We start from the raw sequence: 20,964 nt of genomic DNA on the forward strand, positions 1-20,964 counted from the left end.
CCTCGATCATGTAAATGCATTCAGACACAAAGTAATGGACATATAGAATCAGACAAAGCAAGGATCACAATCATAAAGAGAGAGATATGCACACAAGAATGGAATTAATGGTTAAAAGATGTAACCATGCAACAGGCTCAAAACTTTCATGCTTGTGTTCTTAGCTCAATCACTATGTTCCAAAATACATTCTTAAAGCAAGTTTACTGCAAAATTTTTTCAAAAATTTGGTAGGGTACCCCAGAATACAGTTTCTTGGAAAAGAAGTTATTATTTTGACCAAGTAACTCTATAGAAACTAACTGTCATGCAAGGAGTATTTACAAGCAAAACTAACTACACATGCAATGTACTAACTACTAAGCAAAAGATAAATCCATGGGTATTGAAGGGAAGAGATTGTTACCCATGGAGATCGATCGAACGACCTCCCCACACTTAAAAATTAGCTCGGTCCTCTGTGCTACGAACAATGCGCAAAGGGGCGTCGGGACCAGAATCGTCACTATCCTCTCCTTCAGAGCTCCCATCACTCGGGTTTGAGGTGGATGTGAATATTTTGGGTTCCTCCATGCTAGGAGTAACGCAACGCAGAAGCTTCTTGATGTAACTGTATCGGCGTTGATTACGCCGCTCATATCTATCAAGCTTCCGGTGAAGATCTTCTATCCTTTGATGTGTGGATCTTTGCCGTGGTGGTGATGATGAAGTGGAACGAATAGTAGATGGAAGGGCTATGTCAAGGCTCGGGTTGTTCATGGGAAGATGTAAGTACTTTTCGATTAGGACCACATCGCCCTTAGTCGGAACTATAATCTTTCTGTCCTTTGCTTCCCAAGGAACACCCGCAGCAGCAGCTAAATCAGATACCAATGCTGGAAATGGTAAATTACCCCGGTCGTGAACTTGACTCATCGTTTGCTTGTCAAGAAGCGGAATATTCACCGGCTTCTCCGTGAGAACACACCAAACAAGCAAGGCGAGGTCTGTCGTGAAGGACGACTTGTGGGTGCTAGGTAGTACATAGTGAGATAGGATCTGGGCCCAAGCTCTAGCTTCCACAGTGAGGAAGCGAGCGTCAATGCTCTTGGGCCTCATCCGAAGTCGACCTTGGATCCAAAATGCCTCTGGCTCAGCAATGACTCGAAGGATCGAGTCCCAATCAAATCCAAACTTCTCTCGCTGGCGTAAGACTTCTTGGTAGCCATCCATGTCACTTGGTACCGGTAGGATATTAAGCACTTGCTGAATAGCCTCATCCGAAACTGAAACTTGCTTGCGGCGCATGTATACCCATTGAAGGGAGGAAAGATGGTAGTTAGTGTAGAATTCTTCAACCCAAGAGAGGTTGATTTCCCTTGGTTTCCTCAAAAGAAACTCCCATCATCGTCGTTCAATGCGGGGTAAAATACAAGGAGCAACCTTGTCCGACAGAGCAAGTAGATGCTCAAGATGATAGTTCCGTACAACTATGGAGGGGAACATAAGTTCACAGAAGCGGTTGGGAAACCTTGAAGAATCTTTCGCCGGCTTGCTCTTTTCCTTCTCATCAATAGGAGCGGGTGTCTTCGCTTTCTTAGTTAAGGATCCGACTCTTAATGAAGAGCGCGCCTTAGAAGTGGATCTTTGGGGTGCCCTCTTTGTGGCTGGTTTCCTTGGAGCTTTCGCCTTGTCTTTCGTGGTGGCCATCCTGAGAAAGGAAGGGAAACAGGAAAATATTAAACCCAAAGTATCATTTTAATAAAAACATGCAAGTGAAGGATAGTAATCATAAAGACATGTGTCACAACACTTGGCATGGGATGCAAGAGGAAGTAAAGCATGCAGTGGCATGAGAGGAGTAATCTCAAGTAAAGTCACATTCAATGAGTATCTAATTAGCAAGCAAAGTGGACTCAATGCTTGTAGAGGATAACAAGTGAATAAGGAGAAGCATCCAAATGAAAGTACATTGTCAAAAGAAACCAAAATGGTATTCATGTATTTCCTCGAACACTTGGTGTGCAATTATTAAGCAAAGAGTAATTATGAGATACTTAATCAATTCAAAGCCCAAAATGGAACATCAATCATCACATAGACATCACACATTGGCAAAGATAAGAAAAAGAATGACAAAAGATCTATTAAAGCAAATTAAACTCAATTCAACATCCATGGAAAAATGAGAAAAAAAGGAAAAATAAGTAAACACAAAAAAGTAAGAAACATCATCATGTAAGTAAAAGAGAGACTAAGTAAAGCAACAAGGAGCATCTAACTAGAAGAAATAATGCAAAGAAAATGAAAGAAAAGAAAAGAAAAGAAGTGAAACCTTGAGAAGTATAAGAGAACAAGGTTAAATCTTCTTTTGTGAAGATGAGAAAGAAAATAGGAGAAGTGTAGTGCCACCGGAAGAGGTGGTTGTCGCCGGTGAGTGGCCGGAGACAAGGGTGTGGATTGTGGAAGAAGAGGAAGAGGAGGGGTGTGATCGAGGAAGAAGAAAAAGTGAAATTAAGAAAGAAAAGGGGTTGGGAAAGGGAAACAGAACAGGGCGTGAAGTTATAAAACTGATTGGCGCAACCGGGGCGCGCGCGCACAATGCGCTGGCACGTCGGTGAGGGTGTTAGCAAGGGACGCGTGCGCGGCAGTGGCGCGCACGTGCGAGGGTAGATGTGCCCCTGACACAGAAGTGGCACAAAGTTGGCATAAGTTTATGGATTTTGTACCAGAGTTGGTGAATGGCGCAGGCGCGCGGACGCACACCTTGTGCGGACGCGTGCTTGCGAGATTTCGCGGCTGGCGCGGGCGCGCACAACACGCGAACGTGTCAGTTTTGGCATAAGGTTGGCCCAAATGTGGCACAACTCTCTGGTTTTTGTACCAGAGAATCCAGATATCGCCATCGGCGCGCGCGCGCAGTCTGCTTGCGCGTCGATGGTAAAATTGCAATGGTGCACGCAGGCGGCAAGTACGCGGACGCGTGAGTGCCTGATGTGAGTTGGGCACGAAATGGGCATAACTCTCGGGTATTTGGCCCAATAGGTGGAATTGCGCCACCGGCGCGCGTGCACAGTGTGCTGGCGCGTCGGTGCCCATTTTTCATTTTTCTATTTTATATTTTTTTTCTGTATAGCAAGACCTATTCTAACACATTCTTGGTAGGTGCTTAAGCTAGTAGCCAAAGAGAATTCTTCACAATATCGTTCACAATCCAAAACATAGCATTCTCCCTACTTCACTATTTCATCCATACCAAAATGAGGAAAACTACATTAACATTCTAACTATTCAACAAGAAGAATAAAACTAACATTCCTATGCAATCAATCAATCATCAAGAAATCACAAAATTCACAAGAAATTGAAGGTTACAAACGAGATGGTATAAACAAGGAAGATCTTACCACGGTGGGGTGCCACCCACCTAGCACTTTTCTTTAACCTCCTTAAGTTGGACGGTCCTTTTCTTAAGCTTCTTCTCTCCTTGGTGCATCCTCCAATAGGTACACCTCTAGCTCTTTTGGGTGCTTGTAACCATGATACTTCTTCACTCTATGTCCATTCACTTTGAAAGTTGCTTCACTCTTGGGATCAAATAACTCTACCACTCCATATGGAAAAGATTTTTCTTTAATAAAACTGTATTGCAAGTATAGCTCTACCAACAACAATCCCCGGGCATCAAATTTAGAAGAGGGATTTGGTTGTCACAAGTTCAACCCCAATAGAAATAACTGAAGTATTCAAACCTCGGGTCGTCTTACAAGGAATGGGCAAACATGTGCTTCAACATTGGTTAGAAATCCGGGATTGTGAGTTATGAGCATAAAAATAAATGGGAATCTTAACAAGCAAGTAATCTTAGATTGCAAGAAACTAATTCAAATAACTAAGCAAGATATGAGTGGTTTCAAACTAACAAAGTAACATTCAATATGATTCTATTCTAAGCTAAACAAGTAACTATAACTAAGGCAAGTGATTGGGAATTTTGGTTTTCAAGTATGAATAATAAAAGAAACTCTTGGCTAGGCATGGGAATTGGGGTCACCATTCTTGTCTAATAACCATATCTTGACAATTATGAGGAATCAAACTCATTAAGTCTACTTCTATACTTGAAGTACGTCAAATAGTTTGGTCAACATCAATCCATAAGTTCTAACCTCACTACTAATTGACTTAGTAGAAGGTTAGAGTCAATGGTTATCAAATTGACCACTAAGGGCTCCCAAATCATCAAATCCATTAGACCCAATGACTCAAGTTTACCCAATTTCCTTGGTCTAGGCCAAGAGTAAAGAGAACTACTCCATAATCAAAGTAAACATTTCATCAAACACATGGTAAGCATTAACAAAAGACATGTTCAAAATAGCAATTAAATTGAAATCAACAAGTACCCACTAACAATTATCAACATACAATCATCCAAACAACACAATGAAACATAGAAATCATCAATATAACATCAACAAGTCAAGATTCACAACATTCATGAAATGGGTATAAAATGACAAATGACAAGAATTCATAAAACTATCACAAGATATAAGCAAAATTAGACTAGAAAATTCAAATTGAACAATTAAATCTAGTAATTAACAAGATCCAATTCACAATTCAACAAGGAAAGATCAAATTAAAACTAGATCTAGAGAGGAACAAGGGTTTCTCTCTCTAGAAAAACAAAAAGAACCAAAAACTAGCTAAAATTCTGTCTTAGTGTAAAATGGTTGATCCCCCCTTTCCCCCTAGCATCCTTGGGTCTTTTCCATGCAGAAACAGCTTGAAGTTGGGCCTGATGAGCCTCATGAATCGCTAGGCATGATTTCCTTTAATGAGGTCACGTGCAGCTTCCCACGCGTGCGCGCCATGTGTGCGTGCGCGTCCATAGGAATCTTCTGATCCGTGCGGATGCGTCCATCCTTGCGCGCCGCTTCCAGCCAACCTCATCCACGTGTGCGCGGGCGCGCCAATGCTGCTTTTTCCAAAATTTCAAGTCTTCATCTTCCTCCCTTTTGTACATGCTTTCTTTCTCTCTTCTAAGCCATTCCTACCCTATAATTCCTGAAATCACTCAACAAATACATCACGGCATCGAGTGACAATAGAAGAGGATTAAAATATGGGAATTTTGAGGCAAAATAAGCATGTTTTTCCATCATGGGGCAATATTAGGAAGTGAACATAAAACCATGCATTTTTTGTGAATAAGTGTGAGAAATATTAACAAAATCCCCCAAATTCTACACAATATAAATCACAAAATTGGGGTTTATCAGCAACCTAATAATTTTGTATCCTTAGTTTATTTTTCGTTGCATTGGTTTTATTATTTATTTAATTTTTATTGAGTTTCTACTTTTTTCCCTTTGTTTTATGTGTGTTTTGTTCATGCAGAAAATTTAGAATAGGAACCAGTACACTTAGAAGAATTTTTGCCCACCTTGAAGAGGGTTAATTCGGTCTGGGTGGCGGCAAACTTGGGATTTCCAAGTTTGGCCCCGAGTGTTATGTGCAGAGATGGAGAATGGCTTTAGAGGGTTGAAGCCATCCCAAGTTTGGCGTGGAACCTTGCATGCAAATTTGAGGAGAGACCTTAGAGGAGTGGCGCCAAACTTGGGATATCCAAGTCTGGCACTAGGAACAACTTCTTATAAGGAAGCAAAGCGAGAAGACTTGACACAAAACTTGTACTTTTCAAGTTTGGCGTGGGGGTTGCGTATCAAGAAAACCACTCACACTGCCAGGGGGACACCAAACTTGGCTCCCCTGGTGTTTGGCGCAGAAATTTTTGCAAAAAAAAAAAAAGAAGGGGGTGGCGCCAAACTTGGGCTACACCAAGTTTGGCGCCAGGAAGGGCTTCGCAATTCGGTTGACACGGCGCCATACTTAATCATTTTCAAGTTTGGCGCCAACTCCATATAATCAGCCACTATCACACAAAATTCCAACCAAATCCCCATGATTTTGTCCCCACTTTATACACCCCAAACCCCTCCTGATCCCTTTGCCTTTTGTTCCATTTCCCATATATTCCTTACAGCTTTACCCCTTCCCTACATATTCCTGCTCCCACACCCCATGCCCTTGTCCCCTTCCTCCTTCAACTAAGCCCGTGATCGACTACCTCACCTACCCCACCCCCTATATACACTACCTCCAACTCCCTTTGACCACAATTATTTATCCCACTCCCCCACCCTTTCGTTAAGCCCGTAACCCCCTCCTTTCACCTACCCCCAACACACTATATAAAGCCCCATTCCCCCTATTACCACACATAATCATTCCTTCCTTCTTCCCAGTATAACCAGATTCTGTCCCATACTCCTCCTTCTATAACTAACTACTAACCCCTTTCAGTAACTTCTCCCTTCTTTCCTTCCCCACCGTACTCATTACCCATTCCCTTATACACAAACCACTCTCCTCTTCCTTCCATTCCCAAACAAAGCCTTCTACTCTCTACACTAAATCCAAAACCCCTTCGTCCCAACCCCCCTACGCTCCTACCCCTCCTCTTTGCTTTTCCTTTTCTGTTTTATTCTGTTAAAAAAAAAACAAAAAAAACTTTTAGCATTGTTTTTTTTTATTTTCATCTGTTTCAGTTTCTTCTCTCCTTTCTTCTTTCCCTTTGTATTTCTTTATTTTGCTCAAGGACGAGCAACAGTTTTAAGTTTGGTGTTGTCGCTTTGCTGGTTTTATTCTATTATTTTCATGGCACCAAAAACCACCCAACCTTCTAAGAAGAGTAAAGGAAAGGAACTGGCCACCGGTTCTCATGATGCACGATGCTTCCGCTCTAAATTACATGAAGAGCATTTTTATGAGGTCACTAGCAAGAGGCCGGTATTGCCAGAAGTGCGATTTAATCTCCAAATTCAGCACCAAATTCAGAGAAGAGGATGGCAATTTCTATGCAATCTGCACACACAGGTGGGACAATTAATGGTTCAAGAATTTTATGAAAATCTGTAGATCACATATAAAGATGTATTTGGAGTCAATGAAAGAGACCACAGAAGTTTTGTAAGGGGAAGAGTAATTGATTTTAGCCCAGAGATTATCCGGCAGACCCTCTAGTTACCACGGACTATGCCTTCACTCCAGTCTTACAGTGAGAGGGCGAACAGAGATCAGCGACTAGAGCAAGTAGTCGCTGATATATGCATTCCAGATGCCCAGTGAAAACTGGGGGCAGAGGGGAAGCCATGCCATATCAAGAGCAGTGACTTGACTCCCTTGGCTAGGGGATGGCACCATTTTATTCGTCGGTCTATCATGCCCACAAGCAATCGGTCCGAGTGCACTGTGGACCGAGACATTATGATTTACTGTATTCTGTTGGGAGAGCCAGTGGAGGTGGCGAATGTTATTACCCAGCAAATTTACCATGTCGCCGCCAGCACCATTTAGAATGCCAGGTTGGGCTTCCCACATCTCATCTTCTGCCTCTGTGAGGTCGCTAGGGTGAAGATAGAGAATGATTTTCCTATCCCAGTCGAGAAGCCCATCACAAAGAAGACTAAGGAACTGGTAAGGGAATATCAGAGACTCCCAAGAATAGAACAGGCTGAAGAAGGAGCTCAAGAGGAACATCCACTGCCTCGGGGACACTACTTTCCTCCTCAAGAATACCGACAGCAGCTCGCATCCTCCATGGAACAGATGAGGATCACTAACGACAGCCGCTGGCAGTAGTACGCTGCGTCTGTAGAGGAGATGAGAGCGATACAGGACAGCTGTTGGGCGCATCTATGTACCACTCTTGATGAGATGCGAGCTGCTCAGGACTTTCAGCGGCAGGAGATCTCTCAGCTGAGACAGGATTATAGCCTCCTGAGAGGACCATACGGAGCACAGCTTGAGAAAAGAGATCCCCACCAGGGAGATTGAGGTGGCTCAGTTCCTTTCACTTTCCATATTATTTTTCTATTTTTATGATTAGGTTCCTATTTTCTGTTATTTTTATTTTGTTTACTGCATGATCATTTGTTATTTCAATTCCTAGATTCTATTTTAATTTACTGTCTATTTTATTATTTAATTTTAATTCTAAAAGATGTCTTATGTATTGCTCACTAAGCTTGAAATCAAAAGAAAAGAAAGGAGAGAAAAAGATGCAATGCATGAGTAAAAGAGTTTATAATAAAAGTAATCTCATTTAATCAAATGTGGTGGTGTTCTCTATGATTTTGAATGCATGACATGAACCGTACGTGTTAAATCAAGGGATGTCGATGTATAAGGAACAGGAATTTAGAGAACTATTATGAATTTTCTGAAATTAGTGAAAGTTAATCCTTGAAGCAAAAGAAATAGCAAGGGAATAGTAAAAAGCAAGGTCCAAGGCTCTGAGCATCAATGACAAGGGAGGTCAGACATGATTAAAAGCTCAAAGGGTTGTTTCCCTAGTCATATGCTTGTGGTGTTCTTGTGCCAAGTAATCCTTGACACAGAACATTTAGAGTCGAGATCAAATGCATTTAGCAGAGTATGCCAAAGGCTTTGAATACCACTGTCTGGGAGTAGCTGAAAGAAAAAAAAATCAGAACTTAAAGAGAGTTTCCCAGTTAAGTGCTTGTGGTATTCTTGTGTCAATTAACCTTTGAGACAGAACATTTAAAGTCACGACTAGACTCAAGGTGCAAAGCACCAATTAATTGAGAATTGAAGGATATCTGATGTGTTCAAGGATTAAACTGAAGTATAAAGATCAGAGAATTCATAACATGATCCGGATTCTAATTCCGAATGATAGTGACATTTCTCTAGTTCAAAGGAGAGTGAGATGCCAAAACTGTTTAGAATTACAACAGATAAACCCAACTTTAAGAAGAGACATGGGCATAACTGAACTCTCACCTCTCATGTAAATTCACATCTTAATCTTGTACTAATTTTGGTTGCTTGAAGACAAGCAACAATTCAAGTTTAGTTTTGTGATGCGTTAGCATCTTTCCTGTCTTTTCCTAGTGAATTTGCATTTAAATTGCTGAGTTTAATCAAGATTTAATATATTTTAGCCACTATGAATGCTACTTTGAGTTGTGTGCAATTCTGTTTATTTTAGGTAGCGTTTTGGGCGAATTTAATAGAGTTGGAGTCAATGATGAAGAGTGGAGAGAATTGCTTACTGCCAGGTTGAAGCCAAACTTGAGAAACCTCAAGTTTGGGGCCAACCTAGAAAGAGTCAAGGAATGCATTCGGCCTCCTCCACGCCAAACTTGAGAAAGCTCAAGTTTGGCGCCAGCACAAGACCTCCATAGAAAGTAATTCGGCCTCCTCCATGCCAAACTTGAGAAAGCTCAAGTTTGGCGCCACCAAGGTTTCTCCAAAGGAATGCATGCGTGAGACTGCACACCAAACTTGAAGGAATTCAAGTTTGGCGCCAGTGAAGAATACCCAAGGAAAGCTTGCGTGTAACCTCACACCAAACTTGAGTTCACTCAAGTTTGATGCCACATGCAAAGAACCAAAGGGAGCGCTCTGTCTACTCTACGCCAAACTTGGATTCACCCAATTTTGGCACCACACTTAGCAACAAGGGTGGTCCCGCTTTCGTCCAGAGGCCTGCATGAATCAATTATTAAGTTTTGATTTAAACTTTTATTATTTTTATAATTAGAAAAAGATATTATTTAGTTTCAGGAAATATATTTTTACATTAATTAGGACTAGATATAAAAGGGAAAAGAATCAGCCCTTCGGGCTCTTCTCTTCTCTTCTACCTCATTCTGCAATTTACAGTTTTTCTGAATCCTAGTTTTCTCTCTGAACCATGAGCAACTAAACCTCCACTGTTAAGGTTAGGAGCTCTATTTATTGTATGGATTGATACTATTATTTTTCTATTTTAATTCCTGTATTGATTTATATTTCAAGAATCATTTTCATTCTTTATCTTATGAATTTGGGTGGAACGAAATTATGACCCTTATTCTAATTGAGTTCTTGTATAACTTGGAGAAGCTCTTTACTTGAACAATAGCTTAAAAACATAATCTCCTAAACTTCTAATTATCTGGACTTAACGGGATACGTGACATATAATCCTCTTATATTTGGGTAATTAGGGTTTTAGTGGCACATAAACTAGAATTGAACTTCACCCTCTAATTAGAATTAAGTGACCAAGGAATTGGCAGTTGATGAAGGTTAGAGGAGACTAAAAAGGTCTAAGGAATTAGGGTTTAGTCACTTACAGTTTGCCATGAATTAAATCTTGCATGAATAAAATAGTTAGTAAAAAAAGTCAATCCAGAAAATAGATAACTCTGAAGCCTTAACTATTTCTCCATATATTATTCACAACTTGTTTATCGTTTGCTTTCTGGAATTCTGAATTTACTATTAATGCTTTTGAACTCTCTAAACACCATTTTCTGTTTGTCTAACTAAGCAAATCACATAACCATTGTTGCTTGGTCCATCAATCTTCGTGGGATCGATCCTCATTCACTTGAGGTACTACTAGTACGACCCAGTGCACTTGCCAGTTAGTTTGTGGTTATAAATTTCGCACCATTAGGCTTTAGGGTTTGTGGTTTAGGGTTTAACGTGTAGGTTTTAGTGTTTATGGTTTGGGGTTGATGGTTTAGGATTTAGAGTTTAGGGTTAACAGTTTAGGGTTTAGGTTTAGGGTTTATGGTTTAGGGTTTAGGGTTTAGGGTTTATGGTTTGGGGTTAATGATTTATGGTTTATGGTTTAGGGTTTAGGCTTTAGGGTTTATGGTATAGGGTTTAGAGTGTAGTGTTTAGGATTTAGGGTTTATGGTTTGAGGTTAAGGGTTTATGGTTTAGTGTTTAGGCTTTAGTGTTTGTGGTTAGGGTTTAGGCTTTAGGGTTTAGGGTTTAGGCATTAGGGTTTGGGGTTTAGGGTTTAGGGTTTAGGCTTTAGGCTTTATGGTGTAGGGTTTAGTGTTTGGGCTTTAAGGTTTGTGATTTAGGGTTTAGCGTTTAGGGTTGAGGATTTAGGGTTTTGTGTTTAGGGTTTAGGGTTTATAGTTTAGAGTTTAGGGTATAGGGTGTCGGGTTTAGGGTTTATGGTTTGGGGTTGAGGGTTTATGGTTTAGGGTTTAGGGTTTATGGTTTGGGGTTGACGGTTTATTGTTGAAGGTTTAGGCTTTAGGGTTTGTGGTTTGGGGTTTAGGGTGTAGGGTTTAGTGTTTAGGGTTTATGGTTTGGGGTTGAGGGTTTATGGTTTAGGGTTTTCGGTTTATAGATTAGGGTTTAGGCTTTAGGGTTTGTGGTTTATGATTTAGGGTGGAGGGTTTAGGGTTTATGGTTTGGGGTTTAGGATTTATGGTTTTGGCTTTAGAGTTTATGGTTTAGGGTTTAGGGTGTAATGTTTAGGGTGTAGTGTTTAGGGTTTAGTATTTATGATTTGGGGTTTAGGCTTTATGGTTTTGGGTTTAGGGTTTAGGGTTTCTTGTTTAGCGTTTGTGTGTTATGGTTTAGGGTGTAGGGTTTAGGGTTTCTAGTTTAGGGTTTATGGTTTATGGTTTAGGTTTTGTGGTTAAGGGTTTAGGGTGTAGGGTTTAGGGTTTAGAGTTTATGGTTTGGGATTGAGGGTTTATGGTTTAGGGTTTAGGGTTTATAGTTTAGGGTTTATGCTTTAGGGTTTGTGGTTTATGGTTTAGGGTGTAGGGTTTAGGGTTTATGGCTTGGGGTTGAGAGTTTATGCTTTAGGGTTTAGGCTTTAGGGTTGTGGTTTAGTGTTTAGGGTGTAGGGTTTAGGGTTTAGGGTTTATGGTTTCGAGTTGAGGGTTTATGGTTTAGGATTTAGGATTTATAGTTTAGGATTTAAGACTTAGTGTTTGTGGTTTAGGGTTTAGGGTTTAGGCTTTAGGGTTGGGGTTTAGGGTTTATGCTTTAGTGTTTAGTGTTTGTGGTTTAGGTTTTGTGGTTTAGGGTTTAAGCTTTATGCTTTAGGGTTTATGGTGTAGGGTTTAGGATTTATGGTTTGGGGTTGAGGGTTTATGGTTTAGTGTTTAAGCTTTAGGGATTGTTGTTTAGGATTTAGGGTGTGGGTTTAGGGGTTAGGTTTATGGTTTGGTGTTGAGGGTTTAGGGTTTATAGTTTTAGGTTTAGGCTTTAGTGTTTGTAGTTTTGGGTTTAGGGTTTACGGTTTAGGGTTTAGGGTTTATGCTTTAGGGTTTGCGGTTCGGGTTTAGGGTTTAGTGTTTGTGCTTTAGGGTTTGTGGTTTAGGCTTTAAGGTTTAGAGATTTGGGTTTTGTGTTTGGGCTTTAGGGTTTGTGGTTTAGGGTTTAGGTATTAGGGTTTAGGGTTTAGGGTTTAGGGTTTATGGTTTGGGGTTGAAGGTTTATGGTTTAAGGTTTAGGCTTTAGGGTTTGTGGTTTAGGGTTTATGGTGTAGGGTTTAGGGTTTAGCATTTATGGTTTATGGTTAAGGGTTTAGGGATTAGGGTTTATAATTTAGGTTTAGGCTTTAGTGTTTATGGTTTATGGCTTAGGGTGTAGGGTTTATGTTTTAGGGTTTATGGTTTAGGGTTGAGGCTTTAGGGTTTGTGGTTTAGGATTTAGGATTTAGGGTTTAAGGTTTATGGTTTATACTTTGGGGTTGAGGGTTTATGGTTTAGGGTTTAGGCTTTAGGCTCTATGGTTTAGGGTTTAGAGTTTGGGGTTTACGGTTTAGGGTTTATACTTTAGGGTTTAGGGTTTGTTGTTTAGGATTTAGGGTTTAGGGTTTGTTGTTTATGGTTTAGGGGTTTAGGGTGCATGGTTTATGGTTTATGGTTGATGGTTTGGAGTTTAGGGTTTAGGGTTTAGGGTTTAGGCTTTAGGGTTGATGGTTTATGGGTTATGGTTTAGGGGTTGTGATTTAAGGTTTAGCATTTAGGGTTTGTGGTTTAGGGTTTAGGGTTTATGATTTAGGGTTTATCGTTTAGGGTTTGGGGTTTAAGCCTTAGGGTTTATGGTTTAGGGTTTGGGGTTTGTGGTTTAGGATTTAGGATTTAGGGTTTATGGTTTATGGTTGAGGGTTGAGGTTTTAGGGTTTAGTGTTTAGGGTTAAGGGTTTATGGTTTAGGGTTTAGGGGTTAGGGTTTAGGCTTTAGGGTTTGTGGTTTATGGTTTAGGGAGTAGGTTTAGGGTTTATGGTGTGGGGTTGATGCTTTATGGTTTATGGTTTAATGTTAATGGATTTAGGGTTCAGGGTTTAGGGTTTAGCATTGAGGGTTTAAGCTTTAGGGTTTAAGCTTTAGGGTTTGTGGTTTAGGGTTTAGGATTTAGGCTTTAGGGTTTGTAGCTTAGCGTTTAAGGTTTAAGGTTTAGGGTTTATGGTTTAGGGTTTAGGGTTTATGGTTTGGGGTTGAGGCATTATGGTTTGTAGTTTATGGTTTAGGATTTAGGGTTTACGGTTTTTGGTTTATGGTTTATAGTTTGGGGTTGGTGGTTTTTGGTTTAGGGTTTAGGGTTTAGATTTTAGGGTTTAGGCTTTAGTGTTTGTGGTTTGGTGTTTAGGCTTTAGGGTTTAGGGTTTAGGCTTTAGAGTTTGGGATTTAGGGTTTATGGTTTAGGCTTTAGGGTTTTGGGTTTGTGGTGTAGTGTTTCTGGGTTTAGGGTTTATGGTTTAGTGTGAATGGTTTATGGTTTAGGGTTTAGGGTTGAGGCTTTGGAGTTTATGGTTTAGGGTTTAGGCTTTAGGGTTTGTGGTTTAAGGTTTAGGGATTACGATTCAGGGTTTATGTTTTTGGGTTTGGGATTTAGGCCTTAGGGTTTATGGTTTAGGGTTTGGGGTTTGGGGTTTAGGGTTTAGGATTTGGGGTTTAAGGTTTAGAGTTTAGGGTTGATGGTTTAGGGTTTAGGGTTTATGGTTTATGGTTTATGGTTTAGCGTTTAGGCTTTAGGGTTTGTGGTTTATGACTTAAGGAGTAGGGTTTTTAGTTTAGGGTTTATGGTTTGGGGTTGAGGGTTTATGGTTTAGGGTTTAGGCTTTAGTGTTAAGGGTTTATGGTTTAGGGTTTATGCTTTAGGGTTTGTGGTTTAGGCTTCAAGGTGTAGTGTTTAGGATTTAGGGTTTATGGTTTGGGGTTGAGGGTTTATTTTTCAGGGTTTAGGGTTTATAGTTTAGGGTTTTAGTGTTTAGGATTTAGGATTTAGGCTTTAGGCTTTAGGGTTTAGGGTCTAGTGTTTGGGCTTTAGGTTTTATGGTTTAGGGTTTAGGGTTTAGGGATAAGGATTTAGGATTTAGGGTTTATGGTTTAGGGTATAGTATTTAGGGTTTCGGTTTTATGGTTTAGGGTTGAGGGTTTATGGTTTAGGGTTTAGGGTTTATGGTTTAGGGTTTAGGGTTTATAGTTTAGGATTTATGCTTTAGGGCTTCTGGATTATGATTTAGGGTGTAGGGTTTAGGGTTTATGGTTTATGATTTGGGGTTGAGGGTTTATGCTTTAGGGTCTAGGCTTTAAGGTTTGTGGTTTAGGATTTAGGGTGTATGGTTTAATATTTAGGGTTTATGTTTTGGGGTTTAGGCTTTAGGTTTTATGGTGTAGGGTTTATGGTTTATGGTTTAGGATTTATAGTTTGGGGTTGAGGGTTTATGGTTTAGGGTTTACAGGTTAGGGTTTATGCTTTAGGGTTTGTGGTTTAGGGTTTAAGGTGTAGGGTTTAGGGTTTAGGGTTTAGTGTTTGGGGTTGAGGGTTTATGTTTTATGGTTTAGGGTTTATGGTTCATGGTTTATGGTTTAGGGTATATGGTTTAAGATTTAGGGTTTATGGTTTAGGGTTGAGGGTTTATGGTTTAGGGTTTAGGCTTTAGGGTTTGTGGTTTAGGGTGTAGGGTTTAGGGTTTATGAACTACAAGAAAAATACCCATTCAGCCACACTTTTTTTAAGCTACATTTGAAAAGCGTAGCCTATTCCGTGTTGCCTTTTTATAAGAGAAAATGATACACAATTATAGCATCATTTAAAAAGTGCAGCCTTAGGTATTATAGAATTCACTTATAAAGCGTAGCCATAGATTGATATCTATAGGTTCGCTTTTCGTATAAAAAAAACGCTTTTAGAGAGTAGCCTATTTGTTAAGTTTTGGGTGCATTTTAAAAGTGATGCCTAATGTATCTAGAGCCAAATTGATAAGGACTTATGTTGGGCATTAATGGTTTAATACATTCAAAGTAGTAAAATCCTAATGGAAGGGGGACCAGAAAAGAATGGGATTAAAAGAGGAATTTATTAGCATAAAGAGACACAGCGGAAATATAAAAGATAGATAAAGGTTTTTCCTACTAGACCTCTAAGATACCTGTTCTTAGCAACCTAGGTCACCAGAAAGGATTCCCTACTAGACCTTCAAAGAACCTGTCCTTAACAACCTAGATCAGAGGGACGAAAACTGAAAGAAACCACCACGCAGATCACCTTAGTGTTGGATCCTTCAATCTTCCTCATGCAACAAGCGAAGCAAACCACTCACCTCACTTCTCACATAATAAACGTGCTTAAAAGCAACTGAAAATTTATTCATCAAAGTTATGTAAATTGTCTCACCAGAAGGTGTTTAAATAGACCTCAAACAAACTAGATAAAAGATAAGATAAGATAACTAATTTAAATCAGATTTGATCTTATTGGATCAGATCAGATTTGATCTAAATTTTAAAATCCTAAAGATATGATAACTAATTTAAATCAGATTTGATCTTATTAGATTAGATCAGATTTGATTTAAATTTAAAAATCCCTAAAAATACTACTAAGCATAGCAGATAAAACAGGTCTTCTAACAACTTTTGACCACATAACAAACTAAAACAAAAGTCTAGAATTTTCGAAATTTAAAGATAAATTATGCCTTCCACTGAATTTGGAAAGCATTATTGGGCTTCTTATTGTCCTGACTTAACCCAATGGGTCTTGCCCATTCTTTCTTGGTTAGAACTTGATGTATCTCCATATGCATAAGCGCTGCCAGGTTCCCAAAGCTCTCTTTGAGCTTTTTTGCACGTGCTCTAGTGATGGGCCCTCTGGAAGTGTGAAATTTCCATTCTGCCCTTGTGTCTTAGAATTCCCCTGTTGTCTTTCCGAGCATGTATCATTCCCTCATTCCTCAAAAAGATTCGTCCTCGAATCTGTGTCCATATCAAAAGGAGAGAAATCAGAAACATTGAAAGTGGCAGAAATATTATACTCACCTGGTAGGTCAATCTTGTAGGCGTTGTTATTGATTTTCTCAAGCACTTGGAATGGGCCATCCCCTCTAGCATCAAGTTTAGACTTCCGCTGAGTAGGAAATCTCTCCTTCCTCAAATGTACCCAAACCCAATCTCCTGGTTCGAAGACTATATGCTTTCGGCTCTTGTTAATCCTTTCTGCCGTGGCTTTGTTCTTCCTCTCAATGAGGTCACGAGCCTTTGCATGTATTGCTTTAACTTTTTCAACCTTGCTTGCTCCATCTAAGCTAATAAGATCACTCAAGGGTAGAGGCATTAAATCTAAGACAGTTAGAGGATTAAAACCATAGACAAGTTCAAAGGGCGAAAAACCAGTGGAAGAATGGATTGTTCGGCTATAAGCAAACTCAATAAAAGGTAAACAATCTTCCCAGGTTTTCAAATTCTTACCAACAATAGCCCGCAACAAGGTTCCCAATGTCCTGTTTACTACTTCAGTTTGACCATCAGTTTGAGGGTGATAAGTAGTTGAGTATAATAATTTTGTTCCCAACTTACTCCACAAAACTTTCCAGAAGTGACTTAAGAATTTGACATCACGATCAGAAATAATAGTTTGGGGAACACCATGTAAACGCACAACTTCTCTAAAGAATATGTCAGCAATATTTGTGGCATCATCAGTTTTATGGCAAGCAATAAAATGAGCCATTTTACTAAATCTATCTACCACAACAAAAATGTATCTCGACCTCTCCTAGTTCTAGGCAAACCAAGAACAAAATCCATAGAAATATCAACCCATGGATGCACAGGAACAGGTAAAGGAGTATACAAACCATGTGGTAAGGACTTAGATTTAGCTTGTTTACAGGTAATGCATTTGGCACAAAATTTTTCGACATCTTTACGCATGTGGGGCCAGTAAAAATGCTCAGATAAAATATCCAAAGTCTTATGCACACCAAAATGACCCATCAAACCCCCACTATGTGATTCTAGAACAAGTAGCTCCCGAATAGAACAAGTAGGTACACAAATCCTATTACCCCGAAAAAGAAAACCATCATGCTTGTAGAATTTGTTATGTGCACCATGTTCACATGCAGCATAGATAGAGGCAAAAGTAGAATCAGATGCATATAATTCCTTTATACACTCAAAACCCAACAGCTTAGAAGTAAGGGTTGTGATTAATGAATACCTTCTAGATAATGCATCAGCAACCACATTCTTCTTACCTTGCTTATAGGCGATTACGTACGGAAAGGATTCAAGGAATTTTATCCATTTTGCATGTCTCTTGTTTAGCTTCCCTTGACCCTTCAAGTGTTTGAGAGATTCATGGTCAGTATGTACCACAAATTTCTTAGGTAGCAAATAATGCTGCCACACTTCTAAAGCTCGCACCAAGGCATAAAGCTCCTTATCATAAGTTGAGTAGTTGAGACGGGATCCATTCAACTTCTCATTGAAATAGGCGATTGCTTGCTTTTCCTGCATTAAAACAGCACCTATACCAATTCCGGAAGCATCACATTCGATTTCAAAAGTTTTAGAAAAATCCGGTAAAATAAGAATGGGGGCAGAACACAATAATTCTTTCAAGGTGTTAAAGGCAATTTCTTGTTCGTGATCCCATTTAAAGTTAACATGTTTCTTGATGATTTCAATTAAAGGTGCAGCAATAGTAGAAAAATTTTTAACAAACCTCCGATAAAAACCCGCAAGACCATGAAAACTTCTAACATCAGAGACACTCTGAGGTGTGGGCCATTCTCTAATAGCCTTCACCTTCTCGTCATCTACCTCAATCCCTGCAGAACTTATCACAAAACCTATGAATACGACTTTACTTAGACAGAACGAGCACTTTTGGAGATTAGCATACAATTTTTCCTTTCTAAGTACCTCTAAAACAGATTGAACATGCAAAATATGATCATCAAGGCATTTACTGTAGATAAGGATATCATCAAAATAAACAACCACAAATTTACCTAAAAATTCTCGCAAAACATGATTCATTAATCTCATGAATGTACTAGGTACATTAGTCAAACCAAATGGCATAACTAACCACTCATACAAACCATATTTAGTTTTGAAAGCTGTTTTCTATTCATCACCAAGCTTCATTTGTATTTGATGATAACCACTCCTTAAATCTATTTTAGTAAAAATAACAGTTCCATGTAATTCATCAAGCATATCATCAAGTCTAGGAATAGGATGACGATACTTTACCGTAATCTTGTTTACAGCTCTGCAGTCAACACACATCCTCCATGAGCCATCTTTCTTGGGTACCAACAGTACTGGAACAGCACAAGGACTCATGCTTTCTCTCACAAAACCCTTAGCCAAAAGGTCCTCGACTTGCCGTTGTAGTTCCTTTGTCTCCTCAGGATTGGTCCGGTAAGCTGGCCGGTTAGGAATGCTTGATCCGAGAACAAAGTCAATCTGATGCTCAATGCCTCGTAACGGAGGTAAACCTGGGGGCAGCTCATCTGGAAAGACATCGCCAAATTCCTGCAAGAGTGAAATAAAAGCACTAGGCAGGTCATGGTTAGTTTCAATGGTAGAAAGTAAAGACTCTCTAAATCGTACTAACACCAATGCTTTTTTTTCCTAAACTAGCATGCTTCAGATCCCTCTCTTTTGCATAAAAACATATTTTGTGAGCACTCTCACTCTCCACAGATGTTTCTCTTTTAGAACTCTCTTTTTCACTCAGACTCTGACTCTTTTTCTCACACGTTTCATCTCTCAGAGCTCTCTCTTACCCTCCTATTTTTCAATTTTCTCACATCCTAAAGACTCTGTAGTAGATTTGTGCATGCTTAGTTGCTCTAGGTACACTTCTTTAGGTGTCAAAGGTGCAAAGATAATCTTCTTCCCAAGATAGGTGAAAGAGTATCGGTTTGTGAAACCATCATGGGTCACCTTCCTATCATACTGCCATGGACGGCCTAGAAGTAGATGACAAGCCTGCATGGGAACCACGTCACAAAGCACCTCGTCACTATATCTCCCAATAGAGAATTGTATGCGGGCTTGCTTCATAACCTTCAATTCACCCACATCACTTAGCCACTCCAGTTTGTAAGGGTTAGGGTGTTTGGTGCATTTCAACCCCAACTTTGTGATCAACGTAGAGCTAGCAATGTTTGTATGACTTCCAGCATCAATGATCATGAGTCCAACCTTATCTCCCAACAAAACTTTTGTATGAAAGATGTTCTCTCGCTGTTCTAGACGATCGTCCTTGGCTTGTACATTTAAGATCCGCCTAGTAACAAGGGTCTCGCCACTAACAGCATACTCAACTATATCTTTATTATCTGTAGCATCATTCGCATGTGGCATGTCTTCAAACCCATCTGAGTTATCAGATTCTGAGAAAATATCATTTGCTTTAATTACCATGGTCCTTTTATTTGGACACTCGGAAGCATAATGGCCTAATCCGCGACACTTAAAGCAGGTAATATCACGATGCCGTGTAGGAGGTTTAGAAATAGAATTAGGCGTGTGCGTCTTCCTGTGCTGCTCTGTGGGCTTCTCCTTTGATTCGGTAGGTTTGGATCCAGTCTTCTCCCCGAAATTAGCACCTCTCGAATCCCACATTGAAGTAGAATTACGCAGCCCTTTTCCCTTTTGCTGTCTTTCCACCTTGATAGCTAGGTTCACCAAGTCTTCCATAGTCACATATGGGAGATGTTCGACAGTATTTGCAATGTCTCGGTTCAGCCCACTTAAAAAATGTGCCATAGTAGCCTCAGACTCCTCCTCAATGTTTGCCTGGATTAGTAGCATCTCCATCTCCTTATGATACTCATCTACAGACTTAGAACCTTGGTATAACCGTTGGAGCCGTTGATGTAGTAAGAAGGGACAAACCGTTGTCACATGACCTTCTTCATCTTCTCCCAAGACAGAATTGGTGGTTTGTCATTCTGCCTCCTCTGTTTGTCCAGCTCGGCCCACCAGACAAGGGCATAATCCGAGAATTCGACAGCCGCTAGTCTTACCTTTTTCACATCAGAGTAGTTATGACATTGAAATAAGAGCTCCACCTTTCGTTCCCATTCCAGGTACGCCTCAGGGTCACTTCTGCCTTTAAATTCTGGGATGCGCATTTTGATAGCATTAAGGTTACTATCAACATCTGCCGATTGTCTATGAGGCCGGGATCTGGATGAAGGCTCCTCCTCAGACTCCGTAGAATAATTATGAATAGATTCTCGTGACCGTGCTTTTCGCTTAGGGGAGAAAGAGTTAATGCGGGAATCCATATCATCAAGACGTTGTTGAATCTTTGTAAGGATGCTAGTAAGTGCGTCGATGCGGAAAGTTAGTTGTGGATCGAAGTTCTCTTCAGTGTTAGCCATCAATGAACCTGTAAAAGAAAAGGCCTTACAACACTCCTCTCACGTGTATCACTCAGAGTAGGACACTCGTGTCTCACTCAATATGTGGCTTTTACCCTCTGTTGAGCTCACCACTCTTGCCTTTTTCCACTCTTGGATTGCTTTAACAAGTTGCACTTCGGAAGATGAGGAATTGAGACACCAAACTAAGATAATCTGAATGATAGAGACGTTCAACTTGACAAGAGGATAAGTAAAGTATGTGACAAAGAAAACAAGTAGTGATACTAGGATGACAAAACTAGCAAAATTGAATCCTTATTGGAACTCAAAGAAAATTGAAAAGGATAAAACAAGGAGAAAATTTAAAATTTCATTTTTTTTTGCTTTTTGTTTAGGGTTTATGGTTTAGGGTATAGTATTTCGGGTTTAGGTTTTATGGTTTGGGGTTGAGGGTTTATGGT

The sequence above is a fragment of the Arachis hypogaea genome, chromosome 19 (assembly GCF_003086295.3).
Source record: "Arachis hypogaea cultivar Tifrunner chromosome 19, arahy.Tifrunner.gnm2.J5K5, whole genome shotgun sequence".
NCBI classification, from domain to species: domain Eukaryota; kingdom Viridiplantae; phylum Streptophyta; class Magnoliopsida; order Fabales; family Fabaceae; genus Arachis; species Arachis hypogaea.